Consider the following 19,105-nt stretch of genomic DNA (forward strand, 5'->3'; position numbering starts at 1 on the left):
TTTTGAGAGAATGGGTGACTCTCCATACCAGCGTCGCTCCCAGTACCATCGTAAGTTGACAGAACAGCAGGTTAAATATTTCCGATTTTAATTAGAATGTGGAGCCTTCATGGAATGTTGGGAGTTGATAGTCAAAATATTAGGCTGCAATGATAAAAAATCTTTATCTCAAAGTTTTTTTCTGGTAGGGTCTAAGCTCCAAATGAAGTGGGTTGCCTTACCAAAACAATGAGTGTGGACCTAATGATTGGTTCAGATGCTACCTACTACAGGTTACATAAGACCCTTCAAACCAAGGAGGCCATCTTTAGTGGAAGAGGATGCCTCACACACATTATAGTGTCATGCTTCATCATTGGCATCCTCTCCCCACCCACGTAAGATGGAACTACTAGCAGACTCAACCTTTGCGAAGTTCAAACTGTTGACTCGTTACTTGCTGTAGAACAAGAAAAAGAAATGAGAGAATAGATAATAAAAATATATGTGCTGAAGCAGACTGGAACCTGCAGGTTTACCTATAATTTAAAATTGGTGCAGTCTGTGTACAAGTGCTAATATCTTACAGTGCAAATAAATGACATAGAACAATGTGAATAAAAATAATCGGCAGCACAAGGTTACCGTCTCAGTATTAAAGGATAGTGGCGTTCATTAGTCTCAGAGGGTGAAAAAATGGACACTGGTTATAAACTGGAGCCTGATAGCTCAAGCTTATTTACTAGGTAGTACGGGGTATTGTATTGTATGGCTTTATGAGTCAGACAAGCTATCTTAAGTCAGATTCTAGCTTCAATAGATAGCCAATTTAGTTGCAGCAGGTCAGGGGATATGTGATCATATTTTCTCGAGCCCGTTATAAGTGTAGCCCATGCGTTCAAGGTAGCTCTGAGTGGGGCCAAGCTAGCTTTGGGTAGTCCAGCGAGGGTCACCATGCCCATATTCCAACCTAGGGATAATCAGAGATCTTCGGGAGGGAGGAAAGGTTTGATTTTCTTTAGTGTGTTGAGTTGGTAATTGGCTCCCCTAGTAGTAGCACTAATGTGTGCTTGCATGTTTAAGTGTTTATCCAAGGTGATACCTAGTGATTTGGCAGAGTCCACAACATGAGGTGTGCAGTTTACAGCAGTTAGGTGTTTAATCCAGTCAAGGGTAGGAGCCGAGTGATTAGGTGGGGTGATCAAAAGAAATTCTGTTTTGAGTGTATTTAGTAGGAGATGGTTCTGAGCTATCCATTGATGAGTTTGGGTAAGTGTAGCATTTAATGTTTTTATGTTCTCTTGCAAAGAGATCTTCAGGTATAATTGCGTGTCATCCGCATACGTGTGGTATTGAATGTTCGCTCGGTTCAGAATGGCCACAAGAGGTTCCATAAAGAGGTTGAAGAGAATGGGCGAGAGGGCAGAACCTTGGGGTACTGGAAGCGAGGGCATGATTAACTTTGATCCTTTGCATGCGGTTGTGCAGGAAGGAGGCAAACCAGTTTAGGACCGGTCCTGAGAGTATTATCCTATATTGAAGGAGATCAATCAGGTTTTCATGTTTGATGGTATCGAATGCTGAGGAAAAGTCCAGTAGGATCAGGAGACAAGGTACACTTTGGTCAAGGGCTCTCACGAAGTCATCAACAATGTGCGTTAGTACCGTTTCAGTACTGTGCCTTGATCTGAATCCTCGCTTATGAGGGTCAAGGAGTTGATATTTCTGAATGTGTTTGCAGAGTTGTGAATGTATGCATTTTTCAAGCAATTTAGCTATGGTCATACTGCTGGTAATAGGTCAAAAGTTGTTTGGATCTGCGGTAGGCTTCTTAGGAATGGTAGTTACTTGCCCAACTTTTAGGCAGTCCGGAATCTTTCCCTGTAAGAGGGATTCATTAATGATCCTGGACCAGATAGGGAGAATGGCTGAGCTGAAATCTTTATAGAGCTTGGCGGGTAAGGGATCACCAAAATGATTGTATGGTTTGATGGATACCATGTTGTGCAGTAGCTCATTGCCGTCTGGTAGGAGAAAACAGCTCCAAGAGGGGTTTGTTTTTGTACCAACCAAGGTGAGTATATTGTCGTGGGTTCTACTACCTCACCTGATCCTGTGGGTGACGCTGATCCTGTCCTGACTCTGTTGGATACGGTCGCTCCCTCCTGCCCTGCTCTTTCCTGAACACGCTGGCTGGGTATCGTTAGCGCTGCTACAGTGCCTGCATTGATTGATAGAATTTGCTCGATAGAATTTGCTGGGTATCGTTAGCGCTGCTACAGTACCTGCATTGATTGAAACATTGATTTACAGTGCCTTTGCTCGATAGAAATTGCGCTTTGTTTGTCTGCTTGACTGTTCTGCGCCCCGCTACCCACCACAGAATAATTAATTAACTCTATCTCCCCAACCCGGTCTGCTATTCCCTTTGAGCCGCCATTACTTGTGTTGTTGTTGTTGTGGCCGGAGTCCGCCCCCTACACCACGCACCCGCCTCCCAGCTGCTCCTCCCTCGCCCCTCCCCCTCCACTATCCATATATGACAGATGCATTTGCGCGCAGCGGTCACGCGCAGCGGTCGCGCCGAAGGTGCGCCAAAGGTAAGCCCGTCTACGCCCGTCTGCGCCTGGACCGCGCCCAGCGCCAGACCCCCTGGCCCTCGCCCCACCCACCCCACCCGCATTACATACGACGCATCCACCCTTTTAGCCCTTAACCCAGGCCGAATCTCCACCTGCACCCAAGTCGCTCCCGGACACACCCATGGACCATTCTCATGCAACTCCTGGAAGTATGACTGCACCAAGACCAACTCCTCTTCCACTAACACCAAACAGAGATCCGACACCAACCACCTAAAATGCATCCTGCTCAACACCCGCTCAGTCCACAGACACGCCATCGACCTCTGGAATCTACTAGACACCATCTCTCCGGACGTCGCCTTCCTAACTGAAACATGGAGGAACGCCTCCTCAGCCCCAGACATCACCATTGCCATCCCGGAAGGCTACAAGATCATCCGAAAGGACCGCATCAAGCAAACAGGAGGAGGCATTGCCATCGTCCATAAGAATTCCATCCGCATCTCAACCAGCTCTGACGTCAACCTCGCTAGCGCCGAACATCTTCACTTCCAGATCCACACAGACCCCAAGACCACACTCAGAGGCACCCTCCTCTACAGGCCACCTGGCCCCCGAGCACAATTCAGTGATGACATCATTGACTTTATCTCCCCACACGCCCTCCCCTCCGAGGACTACATTCTACTGGGAGACCTCAATTTTCACCTGGAAAAGAGCAACGACAGCAACGCCTCCACCCTACTGGACAATCTCGCCAACCTTGGACTCAAACAACTTGTTAACACCCCCACCCACTACGCAGGTCACACACTCGACCCCATCTTCACTTCTAGCAAGCATATCTCCTTCATTCTCAACCTACTCTGCGTAGAAACTGGAACAAAATCACCATCGACCAGATCTCCTCATCGCTTCTTCAAAACCCCCCTACCCACTCTTCGAACCCCAACCAAGCAGCCACTAACCTCAATCAATGGCTAACCAACAGCGCCGACAACCTAGCACCTTTGAAAAAACGGCAACTCAAACTAGGCAGCAAAAACGCTTCCTGGTTCAACGATGATCTTAAGAAATCCAAGAAACTCTGTCGCTCCCTTGAAAAGTCCTGGAAAAAAGACCCAAACACCAGCACCAAGGACGCCTTCAAAAACGCTACCCGCACACACCACCAACTGATCCGGACTGCCAAGAAAGCTGCACTTAAAGACCGACTAGACAACAACGCTCACAACAGCAAGGAATTATTCACCATCGTCAAAGAATTTACCAACCCCTCAGCCAACTCCAACGACATCACCCCCTCCCAAACCCTTTGCGACTCCCTAGCCTCGTTCTTCCACAACAAAATCGCAGACATCCACAACAGCTTCGACAACCAACCTGGAGACCTACCCTCTCAACCTTCTGCCGTACCCTCACCCCCCTTGAACATCCTTAATGAATGGAACCCAATCTCCACTGAGGACACCATCCGCTTGATGAACTCCATTCACTCAGGATCCCCTACAGACCCATGCCCTCACCATATCTTCAACAAAGCAGACTCCATCATAGCACCACACCTCTGAGACGTCATCAACTGCTCCCTCAACTCCGCCACCTTCCCGGAAAGCTGAAAACACGCCGAACTCAGCGCCCTTCTGAAAAAACCCACAGCTGACCCCACCGAACTCAAAAATTACTGCCCCATCTCGCTCCTTCCATTCCCGGCCAAAGTCATTGAGAAAGCTGTCAACAACCAGCTCGCCGCCTTCCTCGAAACCAACAAATCCCTCGACTCCTCACAGTCCGGCTTCCGAGCCAAACACAGCACTGAGACCGCACTCATCGCAGCAACAGACGACATTCGAACACTACTGGACAATGGAGACACAGTCGCCCTCATCCTCCTCGACCTCTCCACAGCCTTCGACACAGTCTGCCATAGCACCCTCCTACAACGCCTCAGAAACATCGGAATCCAAGGAAAAGCACTGGAATGGATCACCTCCTTCCTTACCGGAAGAACTCAGAGAGTCCGCCTTCCACCATTCAAGTCTGAAGCCACTGAAGTCATTTGCGGCGTGCCACAAGGATCTTCACTCAGCCCCACCCTCTTCAACGTATACATGAGCCCCCTCGCGACCATCGCACGCCAACACAACCTCAACATCATCTCCTACGCTGATGACACTCAACTGATCCTCTCACTCACCAAAGACCCGAACACCGCCAAAACCAACCTACATGAAGGAATGAAAGAAGTAGCCGAGTGGATGAAGCACAGCCGTCTGAAACTGAACTCAGACAAAACAGAAGTCCTTATCCTAGGTACCTCCCCCTCCGCCTGGGATGACTCCTGGTGGCCAGAGGCCCTTGGAAGAGCACCCATCCCGACGGACCATGCACGGAACCTGGGCGTCATCCTGGACTCCTCACTCTCGATGAACAGACAAGTCAACGCCGTTACATCATCTTGCTTCAACATTCTTCGCATGCTCAAAACAACATTTCGCTGGCTCCCCAACGAAACTAGAAAAACGGTCACCCACGCACTGGTCACGAGCCGCCTGGACTACGGTAACACCCTATACGCCGGTACCACCGCAAAACTTCAGAAAAAACTCCAACGCATCCAGAACGCATCAGCCAGACTCATACTAGACATCCCTCGTAACGACCACATTTCGAGTCACCTGAAAAACCTCCACTGGCTCCCCGTCAATAAGAGGATAACATTCCGCCTCCTAACCCACGCACACAAAGCACTCTACGAACTTGGACCTGAATGCCTCAACACACGACTTTCCTTCTACACCCCCTCCCGTCAACTACGCTCCTCCAACCAAGCCCTTGCTGGCGTACCTCGCATCAACAAAACCACCATGGGAGGAAGATCCTTCTCCTACCTGGCAGCTAAAACCTGGAACTCACTTCTCACTCACCTTCGCCTCACTCAGAACCACCCAGCATTCAGAAAGCAACTTAAAACTTGGAAATTCGATAAGTAATTCCCCTCCCTTCCTCTAGCGCCTTGAGACCCTATGGGTATGTAGCGCGCTATATAAATTATTTGACTTTGACTTTGACTTTGACTTTAGATGACAATGATAGGGTGGCAGGTAATAGCACCAGTTCAATTTTCCTTTTTTTTTCGGAGAAATGAGCTGTGAAACCATCACCACTGGGGAGCGGGGATACCGGAGCAGGGTTCTGGTAAAAAGACTGGTTAGATGGTTGATCTCAAAGAGTTTTTTAGGTCTATTTTTGGCTCCATCCAGTTGTATTCTGAACTGGGCAGTTTTTTGCCAGGCGGCTGTGTTTGTTGTAACCGCTTCTCACTTCCCTCAGTTGAGGGCCGGGTTACATAAAGTAGCAGACAAAGTGACCACTCGCCAAGGGGGACATACTGAACTTACAAGGAGAGATGGCGTCACTTAAGCAATAGGTGGCCAAGATGTCCGCGGCTAGACCAAACATTTTCTGGAGCAATGGATATGTACTCAGCTATGCCCAAAAGGCCTTTCCAAGTAATTTGCAGTGGAGGGAGCGCACAGAGCCTTAGTTTCCTCTCCGCCCCTGGCACAAGCATTTGTCTGTGGGAGGGGTGGGGGAACTTGGCATAGTTTACATTATTTGTTATCAGTTATTGTATGCAGCATATGTTGAGTATGAGGGATACGCACGTGCAGGGCAAAATTAGACATACGAGATATGTTTATCCTGAACATCTACGCACCAAACATAGATGACCCGGACTTTTGTCTGTCCATACAAGACGCTCTCACGACAGACCTAGATGCCCCGCTTCTCTGGGTGACTGATTTAAACTGTGTACTAGACCCTGGCCTGGATAGGCACCCTCCCCGACAAGGCACCAAGCCACGGATGACTGAGAGACTCCAAGAAACCTAGCAATACGGGCTATATGGCGAGATATACACCTGACTCAGAGGCTGTAAACTTGCCAATCTTCCTTTCGTAACACATACAGTAGCCCGGACAGGGTTTTAGTCTCTGAGACCGAGGCTGGCCTAAATGTTGAAGTGACCCACTTAGCCCGTTTCCTCTCTGATCACTCCCCAATTAGCTGCATTGTCCGCTGTGGCCCCTCTGCCCACCTTCATAGTACATGGCAAATGCCGTCAGATAGCTTAGAAGATCCGGTTAGAAAAGGAGAACATATCCTGACTGACTATATGACAATTAATTGCGAGGGGGCAAGCACCAATAGAGCCACAAAATGGGAGGCACTGAAAGCCGGGGTCCAAGGGGCCGGTATGGGGCTGACGTGTAGTCCGTAGGCAATTGCAACAGGGCCTCGAGGTAGAGAAATCGGCATTGGCGGAGGCACAGGCTTCGGACCATGCTGACTTGAACGCCACTGTCCGAGAGTGGGATATGCGTGCGCACATAAGCAACATATGGCATTAGACAAGTACACATTCCATCAGTATTGACAGCGCATGCATATAGTGGAGAAGTGTGGCTCACTGGTTAGAGGAGGCAGACCTGGAAGCAGAGGTCAGCCAGTGACCAGGGTTCAATTCCCGGCTCGGCGGGGTCTTGAGTCCTAAAATGTCCATGGACTCGACAATTCTCGCTCCGGTGCCTACTCGATTCACGGGTTCACACTCTGCGACTCTGGGCAATAGCTTGCTTAATCTCCACAACGGCCCCTCGCGGCGGGATGCCTGGCTTTCACCTTGCGGATACCCTTCCGGGGTTATCTCACAGGGGAATACCAGGACGGGTTCCCTAAGCAAGCGCTTAGAAACCGCTCGGTGATTTGCGCTATATAAATTCCTGTACATTTACAATTCCTGTACATAGTGTCAGGTTCCTCAAACTCCTCAGGGTCAGGATGATGCTATAATGGTTCCGCTTCCAGATCGTTCCGAACTCAGACTGAAAGACACTGAGTTCTAGTCAGATCAGGCAGGGGATATAGGACGGGAAGGGACTGCAGGGACAAAGGATCTGTAATACATAAGCAGACAACATTAACATACCACATACACCCAAACGTCTACTCTCATTAGGTCTCACTAAACCCTAAGTACCTTCAAATTCAGATCCTCTTGCAAAGTAAACAAACCATGGAACTCGTATCTCCTCGCCAACTGGAGGAAAGAAACCCCTGCCTCCTCAGGTCAGAAAACAAGATTCTCCACAATAACCCCCTGATCAAGTCATTAGAAGATATGTTTATCGAGAATTTCCAGAAAGGAAGTCTCGTAGTTACACCACTATTCTTACAAAGCCCTCTTCAAAAGCCACTGTGCATAAACGTTTTATGGCTTCCACGGCATAGAACAACCGCCGCCCTTTTTCTGCCTTCTCAGTGCTCCTCCTCTCGGGGGTATCAACACGCTGTCCAATTACCTAATCCGAAACACTCAATGACTAGCAGCGCTCCTCCTCACGGGGATATCAACACGCTGTATTATACAAGAACGTTGTCAATGCACCCCAGTTACTTTAAGCCCGCGCAGCCTTCCGAGGTCTGGAAAATGCTCTTCAGCCGCCAGCACTTCTCTACCTAGAAGCGGAGCAGTTGGGAAATTCTCCGTTATTTCACGGAAGTCCCCTTGTGATGTTAGAACTCAGTTCCACAAAGATGCGGTAGACTCGAGAGACGGAGCCGCGTACCGACTCCTCTCTCCCTACCTGACAGTAGTCGGGCTTCAGCTTGCTCTGGTTCCGCTTTGGGTGAATCCTCGCCCCAAACACAGAACAACGATTAAACGCCAGCTCATGACGTCCTGGTTTCTTTCTCCAAAGCGAACCGCCCACAAACACAGTATTACGCATGCGCGGAAGTGCGCGTTAGTTCTTTTTAACCGCGCCTCCTCGCTGAGCCTTCTGGGACTTGTAGTCCTTTACTCTCAGCAGGCACAATCAGCTGGATCTTGACAGTAGGCCCCCTTCCCTGCGCCTCTTAGAGCCCGGTTTCCCAGGAAACCTCTTGTAGAAGGAGCGAACAGCAAACGGGGCATGCACATCATTGCTGGGCTCCCAGGAATCTTCCTCCTCAGAATACCCCATCCACGACACCAGGAACCACAAACGCCCCCGTCGGTATTGCGAGTCCAGAATCCTCCTCACCTCGTACTCCACACCATCATTCGTGAGAATCGGAGGAGGAGCCCTCCTCTTCGCTGGTCCTGCCGGCTTCAACAAGCTGCAGTGGAACACCGGGTGTATTCTCAGGCTCCCCGGCAAGCAGAGTTTGTAAGCCACCGGGTTGAGTTTCCTCACCACTTCCTATGGACCAATAAACCGAGGATGAAATACGCTCTGGAGCTTGAACCGGATGTTTTTCGTGGACAGCCATACTCGCTCTCCCACCTTGTAATCATGCCCTTCCACCCTCAGTCAATCCCCCCATTTTTTGTAGTCCTGCTTTGCCTTCTGCAGGTGTCCTGTTAGTTTTTAATGCACTTGCAACAGAGCTTCAATGCGGGCCTGGGCCGTCGGTTGATCCCCCACCACCGCCGGGACGGCCACTGGAAGGATCTTTGCTGCATACCCAAAGTTGGCCATAAACGGAGAGACACCAATGGAACTATGTACCGCGTTATTGTATGAGAGCTCGGCCAACCACAGAAATGAGACCCAGGATTCTCTGGCATCCTCTGAGTAACATCTTAAGTACTTCTTTAGCGTCTGGTTGAGCCTCTCTGTTTGCCCATCCGTTTGAGGGTGAAACGAAGTGGACACCGCCGCCTCGGTCTGTGGTGCCTTGCACCATGTTTTCCAGAAGCTAGCCACGAACTGTGGGCCTCTGTCTGATACTATCACCGTTGGCAGTCCATGAAGACGAACTACTTTGCTCAACAACAACTGGGCTGTCTGACCAGCAGTGGGTAGGTTTCTACAAGGCACAAAGTGACCCATCTTGGTCAGGCTGTCGACCACTACCAGCACCTCTGACTTGCCCATTTCTGTGGGCAGCCCCGTGATGAAGTTGAGACTGATGGTGTGCCACGGATAAGGCGGAGTGGGCATAGGCATGAGTTTCCCTCTGGCTTTAGTGTGGTCCGATTTCCCTCTAGCACAAGTCTCACACTCCAACACCCATTTCTTGGCCTGGACAGTCATGGACCTCCACCAAAAGTGTCTCTGTAACAGCTCTGTGGTTTTCTGTATCCCCGGATGACTAGCTAAGGGGGAATGGTGACACCAACGAAACGCCTTCTTTTTTAGCACCTGGGTAGGCAAAAATAGCTTGTCCTTAAAGAATAGAAGTCCGTCCCTTACTGTTCGTCCTTCCAACCTCCCAGCCCAGATCGCCCATCATTCTTGTGAATGGCTCTTGTGGATCTCTCTCAGGAACTCTTCAGCGGTCACCATGCATATCACTTTTTCCTTTGGAATGATAGCCATAGGTGCATGACGTTCCTGGTCCTCGGTGCTTTCCTGTCGAGACAAGGCGTCTGCCTTGCGATTGTCTACTCCGGGTCGGAACGTAATGCGGAAATCATATTCCGCAAAGAAGAGAGTCCACCTCATCTGTCGCTGGGTGAGATGACGTGCCGACTGCATGTATTGCAGATTACGGTGATCGGTATATACCGTGACCGGATGACTGGCTCCCAACAGATACAGTCTCCATTCTTGAAAAGCCTTTTTTATGGATAGGAGTTCCTTCTCCGCTATGGTGTAGTTGCAATCTGCTGAGTCTAGTTTCTTGGACAGGTATGCCACTGGGTGCAGTCGGCCCGTCTCCTTATCCCTTTGGGAAAGAACAGCGCCTATGGACACGTCGGATGCATCCGCTTCCACTATGAATGGTGCCTCCAAGTGAGGGTGTCTCAGTACCGGAGCCGTAGTGAATACTTTCTTTAATACCTCAAATGCCTCATCCATAAACGTGCAACTTTCATATGTAAAACTGTGCTTTTGTTTAAACGCTTGTGCTTCTATACTCCTAAAGAGTACAGAGGATTATTCTAGTAATAAATACATATATTTTTATAATATATAACTCGTGTGGTGTCCTTTCATTTGGTATTACAGGATTGCATATGGTAAAACAGCTGGCTTCACTTGCCCTCTTGAGTTTAGCCTGAAGGCTGCTTAGTCCATGCTACCCTTAGGATAGCTTGTCTTTTAAGGTTGACTTACAACCACCACCATAAGGGATTGTTTGGACTGATACAAGGTGCCCCCAGAATTGGAGACATCAAACATCAGGCCAGCTTCTCACATTGGTGTGCAGCGGTTGGGATTTGAGCTTCCTGTTGTTTTACCATTGCAATCTTTTTATCAAATTGAAAGATCACATTAAGTACCATAGGTACATATAAACAAAGCTTACATATTTAAGTTCTACTGAACTTAGTAGTTGTAGATCAAAGGGCTTAGCACACCCTGCCTACAACTCACTAGCAAGGTACAGTAGGAAAACACTTAGTGTAGGTAAGTGCATCACTTACACCTCACTAGAGTCATGTCTGGCACAGGTGAGCAACCCATTGCTCTGCCTGTGGTAGGTGACCTTACCAAAGCACCTTCCAGCTATGACAAACTCAGCTTCAAGGACTTGACTGCCTTGTGCACTGCAAGGAAGCTGAAAAGGGGTCACAACCCCACCATTTCTGTCCTGATAGCCATCCTAGAGAAGGATGATCTTGAGAAAGCTAGTGCAGTTCCCTCAGGTAGTTCAGGAGAAGGAGTGAACCCCCCGGATACTGAGAACACCACCCCAGAGGTAGTAGATGAGGAGGTGGACCCTGAATCAGAAGGTGAAGAGTCAGATCAGGATCAAGGGGATATCCAGGTACCAGTTGGAAGGCTTAACCAAGCCAACTTGGACCTACATGGGAATGGAGAGGGCCAGCACCTCCCCAGGTCCCATAACATAATTCTCCCAGGCAATAGAAGAGAGAGATCTCGTTCCAGGGAATCTCACCTTTCTAGTGCCTCAAGGGAATCTCAAAGGGGAATGACTTCCCCCCCAGAGAAAAGAGCACATGGCCAGGATGAGAGCTGTCAAACTCCAGATAGAGAGGGAAGAGATAGCCCTGGCCCAAGCTAAACTTGCTTTAGCAAGGAAACAAAGACTGTGTGGGGAGACCCACTGGTGGCAGCATTATTCCTAAAGAGAAAGACAGGTCCTATGACAATAGAAACCTGACCAAGATTGTGCCCACCTACAAGGAAGGGGATGACATCCACAAATGGATGACTGCTCTGGAGAGAGCCTGCATGGTACAGCAGGTTCCTCAAGAACAGTGGGCTGCAATCTTATGGTACTCCTTTTCTGAGAAAGGGAGAGATAAGCTCCTCAGTGTTAGACCTGAGGATGCTAAAAACTACATTGTCCTGAAGAGTGCTCTTATTGATGGGTTTGGCCTAACCACTGAGCAATACAGGTTGTTGTTCAGAGATACCCAAAAAGCTCAGACTCAGGACTGGACTGATTTTGTAGATTGTGCTACAAAGGATCTCGAAGGTTGGCTACTTGGCAGCAAAGTACATGACTATACAGGATTGTATAATTTGGTTATGAGCAAGCAGATCCTTAGTAATTGCCAAAACCAGCTTTTGCACCAGCACCTGGTGGACTCAGATCTGGCCTCTCCACAAGAATTGGGTAAGAGGGCAGACAAATGGGTCAGAACCAGGATTAGGCTTAAGAATCAGGGTAATGACCAAACAAAGGATAATTCCAAGGCTCAAGAGAAAGGTGGGGATAAATCTAAAGACAAGACTTCCCCAGGGCCCCAAAACTCCAAGGATGGGGGTGGGTCCCAAAACACTTCCTCTACCCAGAAGAAACCTTACTGCTATGCCTGTAAGCAGACTGGCCATTGGAAAACAGATAGCTGTTGTCCAAAGAATAGCAATAAAGAAAATATTCCACCAAGTAACACTCCAACACCTCCTGTTACTACTAGTAGTAATCCCCCAGGTGGTGGGAGCACCCTCAAGAATTTGTCAGGGTTTACTTTTGGAGCTCAGGTGGGCTCTGGTCTAACCAGGTCCCCTACTACAGCTACTCTTGTCTGTGAAAATGGCATGGGGATTGCCAACTTCACTGCTTGCCCAAACACTTTGAGCAAGTACAGACAGGAGCCCCACATCAATGGTCAGAAAGTTGAGGCCTATAGAGACACAGGGGCTAGCATCATTATGGTGACTGAGAATCTAGTCCCCTCAAGGCAACTTTTACCTAGTGCCACATACCAGGTGACCAATATTGATGGAGTGCAGACCAATCATCCCATGGCAGTAGTAAATCTCAGCTGGGGAGGTGTCACTGGCCCAAAGAGAGTGGCAGCTTCAACAAACTTGCCTGTAGATTTTCTACTAGGGAATGATTTGGAAATCTCAGCCTGGGCTGCGGTTGAACAAGAAACCCATTCTAAAATGGTAAATCTCCATGGAAAGGTTAGTGGGGCTGTGATGGCCACAGCCCCAATCCAAGATGTCCTTCCTGAAAAGGTTGGTAGGGCTGTGCAAGTCTCAGCCCCATCTTCAGCAGACTCCCTTCCTAGACAGATTAACAGGGCTGTGATGGTAACATCCCATACCCAAACTGAGTCCCTTCCTGAAAAGGTTGGTGGGGCTGTGATGGCCACAGCCCAAACTCAAACAGATTCATGTGTTGTGAAGCCTGAAACTATGGATCACTCCACTCAGACAGAGAGCATTGAGGAGGAAGAGAAATCTCCCTCCCACCAGACATTAGGAAAGGATCAGCCTCCTCAGGGAACTGATCTTACCCCTTGTGAAGAAACTGCCCCAGAGGTAGTCAGGCCTAGCCTGGCAGAGCCCCTGATGTCAGTGGACCCTTCCAAGGTAGAACCCAGTCTGGAGCAGGTGGCCTGCCTCACTCTACCTTGCCTTAGCCAGCCCAGGGCTGCAGAGGCCAAGGTGGTCAGTGAGACCCAAAGGGCCCCCTGTACAATAAAACACCCCCATCAGCAGATTAGGGGGACCAAAGCTAGCAGCCCTAGCCAGGTGAAAACTTTAAAAACTCCTGAGGGATCCTCCTTACAACTAGTTAGGGACCTCCCCCATATGGACACTGTTGGGCACAGCCAAACCTGGGACCCCAAGGCCCCAAACCTGACCTGTCCCTCCATTAAGCCAACAAAAGGGACCCAGCCTCCAGCTGTAGGCAGCCAGAGGTTGACCCTGAGAGCACAGTGCAACTCAGTCAAGGAAAGAAAGGCACACATGGTGGAAGATGATTGGAGGAAGCTGAGCCCTACATTAGTGGAGCCTCACTTCAGTACTCCATCTCAACACCAGCCTTTTACTTTGCCAAAACACACCACAGGTAGTAATTCCCCATGGTGGAGACTGAATATGCTACTTACCAGTATGCATCTGTTCTTGGCATGTAGGGCTGCTAACATTCATATCTGTGCATAGATCGCCGCCTAGTGTTGGGTCTGGATGATTGCACATTGTTGTCCTGGAAGAGTCTTCGAAGTATCAAGAGATAGGTGGCTCATCCCCTGGACTACAGTGCGCATGGGCATCGACTCCATCCCCAGATTGTTTTGTGTTGGAGTGAAATAGTGTAAATGATGTCCATGCTAATGTGTGAATGCAAGAAATTACCTGCAGCCGCTACGGGCGCCGGGGAGGAGGGCGGGCGATATGAATGTTAGCAGCCCTACATGCCAAGAACAGATGCATACTGGTAAGTAGCATATTCAGTTCGAGGCATGTGGGCTGCTAAATTCATATCTGTGCATAGAATACATAGCAGTCCCTCCATTAACGGCGGCCGCCCGTGCCAGCTGCAGAAGTTTGAAAAATAGTTTTAAGAACAGCCTGACCTACAGCTGCCTGCTGTTTGGAATGCACATCTACACAGTAGTGTTTAGTAAAGGTGTGTGGAGTAATCCACGTGGCTGCTCTACAAATATCTTCCAAAGGAATATTACCCAGGAAAGCCATGGAGGCCCCCAACTTGCGTGTTGATTGGGCCCTTGGGGGGACCGTTAAGGTGCGCTTAGCCTTATGGTAGCAAATCTGGATACACTTAACGATCCACCTGGCTATTCCAGCTTTGGAAATGGGGTTGCCTTTGTGCTGGGCTGAAAAGGCAACAAACAATTGTTGTGTTTTCCTAAAGTGTTTGGTCCTGTCAATGTAGTACATTAACGCTCGTTTGACATCAAGCGTGTGAAGCATTCTTTCTGCCACCGTTTCGGGGTTCTGAAAGAATGTGGGCAGTTCAATGGTTTGTTTAACATGAAACCGTGACACCACTTTAGGGAGAAACTTAGGATTAGTGCGCAGCACCACCCTATTATGATGAATCTGAATGAATGGCTCTTGTATTGTGAGCGCCTGTAGCTCACTGGCACGTCGTAGAGACGTGATGGCAATGAGAAAGGCTACTTTCCACGTGAGGAATTGAATTTCACAGGAATGCAGGGGCTCAAACGGTGGTCCCATTAATCTGGTGAGGACCACATTGAGGTTCCACACAGGAGCTGGTGGGGTCCTGGGGGGGATGACTCGTTTCAGCCCTTCAAGGAAAGCCTTAATGGCAGGCACCCTAAACACAGAGAGGTGCTGCCTGTTCTGGAGATAAGCCGCTATGGCGGATAAGTGTATCCGAATGGAAGCATACGCCAGATTACATTTGTAAAGATGTAACAAATAGCAGATGATATTAGGAATGGATGCATCTAGCGGGTTGATATGATGGTTTGTACAGTAAATGACAAACCTCTTCCATTTAGCTGCATAGCAAGCTCTGGTAGTGGGCCTTCTTGCCTCCCGGATAATGTCCATGCATTCCGGGGGCAAATCAAGGTAGCCAAATTCTAGGACTTCAGGAGCCAGATCGCCAGGTTGAGCTGTTGCGGATCCGGGTGCTGAATGTCGCCATGGTTCTGCGTCAAGAGCCTGGGTGTGAGGCGTAGTCTTTGATGCGGTACCACGGAGAGCTCCATGAATGTGGTGTACCATGGTTGGCGTGCCCACGTTGGAGCAACCAGGATGAGTGTCATCAAGTGTTGCAGCAGCTTCCTTGCCACCAGCGGTATGAGAGGTGTTGGGGGAAAAGCGTACGCAAATTTGCCTGACCAGTTCATCCATATCGCATTGCCCTGCGATTGAGGGTGTGGGAACCTGGCGGCGAAGCTTGGGCATTTTGCGTTCTCTTTTGTGGCAAACAGGTCTATCTCTGGATGACCCCACTGCTGGAAGTACGGGTGGAGTACTGATGGATGTATCTCCCACTCATGCAGTTGGTGGCTGTACCTGCTGAGCAGATCGGCCATCTGATTGTCCTGGCCTGGGAGGTGTTCTGCCATGAGGAAGATGTTCCTCTGAATGGCCCACTTCCACATGCTCTGAGCCAGATGAGACAGCTGTGGAGAGTGTGTTCCTCCCTGCTTCTGGATATAATACATCGCCGTCATGTTGTCCGTTCGGATCAACACGACCTTGTTGCACAGATGTACTTTGAATGACTTCAGTGCCATGAAGATCGCCATCAGCTCCAAGTAGTTGATGTGCATCCTCTTCTGTTGTATCGACCATAGTCCCTGCACAGTGTAATGGAGGACATGCGCTCCCCATCCCTGGAGAGACGCGTCCGTTGTCAGGATAATTTGTGGCACAGGCTCTTGGAACAGTCGGCCCTTGCAAAGGTTGTGTGGAGTCCACCAATGCAGAGAGTTGTATGCCCGACCGGTTACCAACACTAGGTCTTTCAACTGTCCTTGAGCCTGAGTCCACTGGTGCGCCAAGCACTCCTGGAGAGGACGCATATGTAACCTCGCGTGCGGGACTATAAAGATGCAGGAGGCCATCATGCCTATCAACTGCATAAACACTCTCGCTGGGAGTGAGTGTTGCGGTCTGAACTTCTGAATGAGCGACTGGATACTGGTGATCCTCGCTGGATTTGGCTGAGCCGTAGCAGTTAGAGTATTGATTGTCGCGCCCAAGTACTGCCTCACATGGGCAGGTTGAAGGTGCGACTTCGGATAGTTGAGCGAAAACCCCAGACTGTGAAGAATGTGAATAGTGCTGGACATGTCCGCGGCGCACTGCTGAGCCGACTTGGCCTGAACCAGCCAGTCGTCTAGGTAGGGGTAGACATGTATGTTCTGCTTCCTGAGGTGCGCCGCCACGGTCGCCAGACACTTCGTGAACACTCTGGGGGCAGTGGTCACACCGAAGGGCAGCACCTTGAACTGGTAATGCCTGTTTTGAATGGTGAACCTGAGGTACTTTCTGTGGGATGGATGGAGTGGTATGTGAAAGTAAGCGTCTTTGAGATCCAAGGTTGCGAGGAAGTCTCCCTCTTTTAACAGTGGAAGGACTTGCTGCAACGTCAACATGTGGAAGTGTTCTGAAAGAATATACATGTTGAGCGGGCGTAGGTACCAGATGGGTCTGAGTGAGCCGTCCTTCTTTGGTATTAAGAAGTACAGGGAATAAACACCTGTGCCCTGTTCTTCTACTGGCACGAGCTCTATGGCGCCTTTTTGCAGCATCGCAAGAACTTCCTGCTGCAATAAGTGCAAGTGCTCTGCTGACATAGGACGGTGCCTTGGGGGAATGGTGGGTGGAGTGGACGTTAGCTCCAGACAATAACCGAACTGGATAAGTTTTCTTACCCACCTGTCCGTGGTGATGGACTTCCAGGCAGGCAGGAACCGTTGGAGTCGCCCCCGACAGGTGTTAGATGGTCGGGGGCAGTGACAGGGAGTCACTGTTTGTTGGCGGCAGAGGAGCGGGAACTGTTGTTGCCCCTGCCTCTGCCCTTGGTGTTGTTTCCTCTGTAACCACCTCTACTCTGCTTAGTGTATGAGGATTGCGCACCACCCTTAGTAAATTGCGCCTGCTGTGCCACGTGTCCTCTGGTAACACCTCGATTGCCTGAACGACGAAAAGTGCTTCCCCGAAATTGCTGAGACTGGAGTGCACCCATAGATTTCGCAGTCTCAGTGTCTTTCTTAATTTTTTCAAGTGTGGTGTCCACCTCCGGGCCAAACAGTCTGTCTGGATTAACAGGCTGATTGAGAATAGTCGTTTGTATTTCTGGCTTAAACCCTGAGATACGGAGCCATGCCTGGCGTCTTAGCATCACACTAGTGTTGATGGCTCTTGCTGCCGTATCCACAACGTCTAGCGCACACTTTATCGCAGCGTCGGAGATGAGCTTGCCCTCTTGGATGAGCATCTCCGCACCCTCTTTAAACTCATCAGGGAGGTGTTGTAGAAGCTGCTCTAATGTATCGTAGTGTGCCCTGTCGTATCTGGCCAACAGAGCTTGTGTGTTTGAGATGCGCCATATGTTGGCTGCCTGCGCTGCCACCCTTTTCACTGACGCCTCCAGCACTTTAGACTCTCTGTCCGGGGGAGGAGCTTCACCCGTTGACTGCGAGTTCGCCCTTTTGCGTGCATTAGAGACCACTAAAGAGTCCAGAGGCAACTGGCCCCGAATGAAAGTTGGGTCCCCAGGTGCCGGTCTGTACTTTTTCTCAATTCTAGGGTTCATCACTCGTGCCCTAGTAGTGTCTTTGAAAATGTCAGTGGCATGTTTCATCATTCCTTTAAGCATAGGAAGTGTTTTCACAGTCTTTTCGGCAGTAGAGAAAGTGTCGAATAGAAAGTCCACCTCTACCGGGTCAGCATGCATCTCTACATTGTGGTTTGCAGCTGCCCTTTCGATTAAGGCATTGAATGCTGTTGAATCCTCCATTGGAGAAGTTTTAGGCCCGTAGCCTTGCGGGTCAGATATAGGCTGGTGGTCCCCCTGATCCCCTGCGGGCAACCATGAGTCCTGTTGTTCATCAGGGTCAGCGTTGTCAGGGAAGGTATACTGTTCATCCTGTTCGCCCTCGCCACTATCTGAACAAGTGGGTGACGGTGTTGGACTTCTGGTTGGCTGGTAAATAGGCTCCACCAGTTGAGGGGACCCTGGGAGTGGCTTCTTCTTCTTTAGAGGGATTACAAACGGCTCCAGAGGCTGTGAAGTAATCTTTCTCTTCTTGAGGGTTAGTTTCCCAGTGTCAGCATCGATAAAGTGTTCCGACTCGTCATCCAACAAGGGCTGACGATCCGAACCGCCACTTGGTTGAGTATGCTGCTCTTCGACCGAGTTCCTGGGCACCGATCGAGGCGCAAAAGCCTTTGGCACCACCTTCGGTGGCAAGGTAAAGTGAAGCGGCATCGAGGCTTACTTCTTTGGTACAACCGGAGTGGTCTCCGAGGGCGTCTTCGGGCCCGACGTGGATTCTTTGTCTCGAATCCGTTTGAGGGAGTCTTGTACCTGCTTCGTAAAGGAAGCGGACGGCTTCGTCGATCCGACTGTCGATTTTGATCCACCCTCTGGGGAAGATTGGAGCGAGGATGACGCCTTTTTAGGCGCTGGAGCTGCCGATGCGCCGTCGGCCGAGCTCCCGCCGCCTACGGCCCCATGCGTCGCTGTCGATGTTTTCTGATCGACCGACTTTCCTTTTGGTGCCGGGACACCTGGCTTCGGCACGGCGCCCTTCTTGGCTTCGCCGACCGGTTTGTCGGCCGACGTGGTGGGCTTGACTTTAGGCGGCACCGAGGCCTTCTTT

At 49.9% G+C, this 19,105-nt stretch overlaps 1 protein-coding gene across 1 annotated transcript in view; it reads left to right on the forward strand.

The window, feature by feature from the left end:
• TRIO (trio Rho guanine nucleotide exchange factor) overlaps nucleotides 1–19,105 on the forward strand; it is a 5,246,815-nt gene that overhangs the window by 2,624,570 nt on the left and 2,603,140 nt on the right. The window lies entirely within an intron of this gene.

Source organism: Lissotriton vulgaris, chromosome 4_1 (assembly GCF_964263255.1).
Source record: "Lissotriton vulgaris chromosome 4_1, aLisVul1.2, whole genome shotgun sequence".
Taxonomy (NCBI): domain Eukaryota; kingdom Metazoa; phylum Chordata; class Amphibia; order Caudata; family Salamandridae; genus Lissotriton; species Lissotriton vulgaris.